Below are 5,938 nucleotides of genomic sequence, written 5' to 3' on the forward strand. Positions count from 1 at the left end.
CTTTTTGGAGGATCTATCCAGCACTGCTAATGGGGTGAGACTTTACCTCTTTCATGTTTACATGGATGGAGCTGGAACACATTCTTCTTAGTAAAGTATCCCAAGAATGGAAGAAAAAATACCCAATGTACACAGCCCTACTATGAAACTAATTTGGGACTCTCACATGAAAGCTATAACCCAGCTACAACTTAACAATAGGGGGAAGTGGGAAAGGGGGGGGTGGGTAGAGGGAGGGGAATCGGTGGGATCACACCTGTGGTGCATATTACAGGGGTATTTGCGAAACTTGGTAAATGTAGAATGTAAATGTTTTGGCACAGTAACTGAGATAACGCCGGAAAGGCTATGTTAACCACTGTGATAAAAATGTGTCAAGTGGTTTATGAAGTGAGTGTATGATGCCCCATAATCATATCATTGTATACAGTTATGATTTAATAAAAAAATTAAAAAAAAAATCTCCAACTACTATGGAACTGGAGGAAATCAAGTTGCTCATGTCTGTTAGAGTTTCTCTTATAAATTGAGGCACTTTCTGGTTGGGTGTATAAATATTAATAATGGAAATCTCATCATATTGAGTATTACCTTTAACAAATACGATATTTTCATCCTTATCCTTCCTTATTTTGGTTTGTTTAAAGCCTATTGCATCTGCGAATAGGATTGCAGTGCCTGATTTTTTCTGCATTCTATTTGCTTGTAGTATAGATGACCATCCCTTCCCCTTGAGTCTATATTTGTCTTTTAATGTAAGATGAGATTCTTGTATGCAGCAGATATCTGGCTTGAGTTTTTGTATCCAGTCAGCCAACCTGTGCCTCTTTAGAGGACTATTTAAACCATTCACATTAATTGGGAATATTGATAAGCCTTTCAAGAGTCCGGTGGACATTTTTAATCCTTTTATGACTGTAGAAGTTGGAATTTGATCAGAATTTTCTGGGTGGGTTTACTTTTGTGGTGGAGGATTATGCTGGTCTTTATGGAGGATAGGTCTGAGAATATCCTGGATAGCTGGTTTAGTTGTGGCAAATTTCTTTAACATGTGAATGTCATTAAAGTATTTAATTTCTCCATCATAAATGAAACTCAATTTAGCTGGGTACAGGATACTGGGTTGAAAGTTATTTTGTTTTAGGAGATTAAAAGTCGATGACCATCCTCTTCTAGCTTGAAAGGTTTCAGCAGAGAGATCTTCAGTTATTCTAATATTTTTTGCCCTTGTAGGTAATGGTTTTCTTTCATCTGGCTGCTTTCAGAGTTTTCTCCTTCATATTAACTGTAGTAAAATTGATTCTGATGTGTCTGGGGGAAGTCTTATTCAGGTTGAGTTGTGCTGGAGTTCTGAAACTGTCATCTATCTGAAATTCAGAGTCTCTTGGCATGTCTGGAAAGTTCTCTTTCATAATCTGACAGAGAAGAAACTCTGTGCCTTGTGAAGCCACTTCATCGCTTTTGGAGATCCTGGGGTCAAGGTGGGCCCAGCTCTTACGGAGGTGGGAGAGTCCCACTTGCGGGTTCTGGAGTAGCTCTTCCAGAGGCCCAGGAGGGTGCCGATCACGGGTCCCAGCGCAGCTCTTCCGGAGGTGGTCTCCTGAATATTTCTTCCACCTATCTTCCTCTATTTCCATTTTCAACTCATAGCCTTTCAATATCACAAATTCAATCCTACTTCTGTGAGTACTTCAGCACCTGAGCTTCCTAACCATGTGATTTCATTCATACAATGAATACTTTAGGACAGCTAGCCTACAGATCGTCTTTAACTCCTGTCCAAGTTAGGAAATATTTGTGAGAAAATTCCTGACGTATTTCACTTTTGGTTAAATCCTTGTAACTAAGGGGAGCTCATTACTTAGGGAGGCTTCAAGTCCTTAAACATCTTTCTCATAATTAAACTACAATTTACCTGCCTATAATCTTCACATATTGGTCCCTGTTTTGCTTCTTAACATACTGAAGCCATTTAATCCCTTTTCAAGTGATGATCCTTCACATAAAGAAGAAAAGTATCATGTTTCACTCCACATTATCTCCAAGTCAAAACATGTCCAATTCCTTTCATAAACCTCCATTATGCATAAATTTTATTCACTCCATAATTTTGATCTTCTTTTACATGCACTTCAGGTAACTGATGCTCCTTTCTGAAACATAACCCTACTAACAATTGTGTGTCTTGATCATGGTGTTACTCACATGATTTTATACACTGATCAAAACATAAACAAAATGGGTGAATTTTTATGCAATATAAATGATACCTTTGGGAGAAATAAAATAAAATAAAAGCACTAAATCGAAGATATTTACCTACATGGAACACAGTACTATGGGAATTATCTAATCAGAGACTAGTGCACTATAGCTATCACCTCCCTGGTTCTGAACACTGATTTTCTATTTTAACTTTTCAGCCATGACAATACTGGTTTAGGGCAAATACGTTTTCAAGAAAAATTTAGGATTTTTTGTTTCTGGGAAATCAGACACAATTGATGTCTGAAGTCCATTATAGGTCTAAATATACACTCTGGATTTGTTATTTTTTAAACTTACATTTATCTTAAATGTTCCTCAGGCAGCAAAGGTTATTGAGCCTCTATTATATGTTAAGTGAACCAGAGCCATATGTGCCCTGCTCTCCTGTAGCTTACAGTTGCTTTGGGGGAAGATAATGTGAAACAAAAGGGAGCAAACAAACAAAATAATCACCATTTGTATTAATGTAATGAAAATGGGTACTGAGATAAAAAATAGCAGAGGAAGAGATTAAGGAAGACAACATAGAGAAACTCACATTAAATCTGAAACTTTAAGGTTAAGTTACAAAAGTAGTGCAAGATAAATGTAGGTAAATCATAGAGGAAGCAAAAAAAAAAAGACTAAAATAAACTAAAAAAAGACTAAAATAAACCCTCAGAGGTTAGAAGTTTGATGACAAGACTGAAAGCCAGAATTGTAAGGGTAACATGGGAGACACAGGAAGTAAGCAGACTGGGGCTGGATTAATCATGCAGGCTGTCGTAAAGAATATGGATATTTGTTTTCCTATGAGCCAGGGAAAGCCACTCTAAAATTTTAGATAGAAGAAAATGATCCAAAGTAAAACTTTTAAGAGATTACTTTACCCCATGTGCTGCATAAGAGCTTGGCAAGAGAAGAACTTGAAAACATATCAATACAAATATGGAACAGTTTAAGCTTGGACCTCCCCTCAGATCAAGATTATGTCCCTTAGTCACCACCCTTTGAATAGAGTTTTTTTTAGCATGAAGTCTCAAGAGTGTGATGCATACACTTTTTGACTATGCAAAATGGTCCTTTTAGATAAAAGAAAAGAAATATGGAATTTCTATTTACATTTATGTCATTAGTTAAAATATTCTGAGATGTTTTGTGCCCACTTCATAATGTATGTAATGTGGTATTATGATCTATATGTATGTTATATAAAAGCACACATATAATAACAGGGGTTCTTAAAAAGTTATGCTGATATAAATTTAACCAGCTGTTATTCTATTTAAACAACCATCCAGCATCCAGATATATAAATACAATCTATTTTGTCCACAAGTCTATTCTCAAATATTTGCTTGAACCTCATTCTCTCAAACAGTATGGTTATAATGGCCTTTAAAAACTTCATACATTTATATGTACAGTAATAATACATATTATTACTAATGTAATAATAATTGCATTACCTATTATTACTAATGTAATAATAATTCTAGGTTCTGATCTCTTTTTTTGTCTTATAAACTCTTTAGGATAAGAAATGATTATAGAAGTTTAAGCACTGCCCCCAAAGTGAATGGTCATATAGTTCATAACATATGAGAGAACTATTGGACATTTGAGAAATTTTAAACAATATCAACCAAAATGAAAAACGAAATATCACTTAACCCAAAAGAAAACAAAAACAAACAAACAAAAGACCTAAAACTTAAGTGTAAACCTAACAAAATAAACACAGGAACCATACAAATTACATAATGCTGATAAAATAAAGATTTAAATAAATTAAGAGACAAACCGTGATCACAGAGTAGAATATTCAACATAGTGAACATGTCAGTTCTTCCTAAGTTGATCTGCAGATTGAACACAGGACTTATCAAAATTCTAGTAGACTTTCTGTAGACATAGAGAAGCTTATTCTAAAATTTATATGAAAAGAGATGTTTCCTAGAATATCTGAAACAATTTTGAATGAAAACAACAAAAAAAAGGTCAGAAGAATCACTCTACTAGATACAAAGGCCTACTAGATAGCTAATAATCAAGATCCCGTGGTGTTGACAGAAGGATAGTTACATAGATCAATGAGAAAGAATAAAGAGTCCAGCAATAAATTAATACAAATATGCTAAACTGATTTTAACAAAGGTGCAAAAGCAATCCAGTGGAGGAACGCCAGCCTTGTCAAAAAATGGAGCTAAAACAATTGAATACCTGCAGTTCATAAAAATGAACCTCAACTTAAATCTCAGATTTTATACAAAAATTAACTCATAATGGATCACAGATTTAAAATGTTAGAAAAAGTTAAAAAAAGAAACACAAGGAAAAATAGAAGAAAACCATTGAAATCTAGGCCAATCAAAGAGGTTTTTGGAATGATAATAAAACACAATTCATAAGACAAAACCTAAGAAATTGGATAGCATCCTAATTAAAAGTTTTGCTACATGACGGCCTATGTAAGGAAGATGCAAAGACAGACCATAGGTGGAAGAAGACATACAAATATCTGACAGACAATTAGACATATCTGACAGAGAATTAGTATCCAGAATATATAAAAACTCTGAAAATTTAAGAATTTTAAAAAATCAATTGGAAAATGTGCAAAATACATGGAGAGATATTTCACTAAAAGTATTAACAATGGCAAATGGTCCTTTTAGATAAAAGCACATGGTCCTTTTAGATAAAAGAAAAGCAGTGCATGTTGAAAAGATGTTCAACATCACTAGCCATCAGAGAAATGCAACTTAAAACCATAATAGATATCACTATATACATATATGCTCATCTATCAGAATGTCTAGGGAACAAAAGGAACAAACTGTTGATATAACTGACTGGATGACTCTCCAGGAAATAGCTAAGTGAAAAGTGTCAATCCCCAAAGATTGTAGACTACGTGATTTCATTTCTACAGTCAACCCTTCGTATCTGTGGAGGATTGGTTACAGGGCTCTCACAGATAATAAAACCTGCAAATGCTAAAGTCCCTAATATAAAATGGCATAATATTTCCATAAAACTTCTGCTCATTCTCCTGTATACATAAATTAGTTCTAGATTACTGATATACGGATGCATACGTTATATAAATAGTTGTTATACTGTATTTTAAAATTTATACTTTTTAATTGTTGTAGTAGTTTTTTCAAATACTATTTTCACTCTGTAGTTAGTTGACTCTAACTGTGGATGTGGAACTCACAGATATACAGATTACAACATGCTTGTAATGGAAAAATTATAAAAATACAAAGGAGGAGGGAACAAAGTAGGTGTGGCAACAGGAGAGTTATTTTTGACGGTGGAACTGTTTGGTAACTTTACTGAATCAGTATCAGTATGTTGGTTATGATATGATACTACTATGATTTGACAGGTTGTTATCATTGAGGAAAATTGATATGTAGTATAAAGTACAGTTGGTCTCCCTACCACTTACAACCGTATCTGAATCTATTCATGTAATTATCTAAAATTTAAAAATTTAAGAAAATATATGAATATAGATAAGATGCAATTAATGTACAAATAATATTACCTTTTCAAGATAAAGCCTTTTCTTTCATCCTTAGGATGTATTATTTATGTGGTAATGTCTAAAGCAGTGGTTCTCAACCTTCTAATGCCTTCTAATGCTGCGACCCTTTAATACGGTTCCTCATGTGTGGAC

This window comes from Nycticebus coucang, chromosome 7 (assembly GCF_027406575.1).
Source record: "Nycticebus coucang isolate mNycCou1 chromosome 7, mNycCou1.pri, whole genome shotgun sequence".
Taxonomy (NCBI): Eukaryota; Metazoa; Chordata; class Mammalia; order Primates; family Lorisidae; genus Nycticebus; species Nycticebus coucang.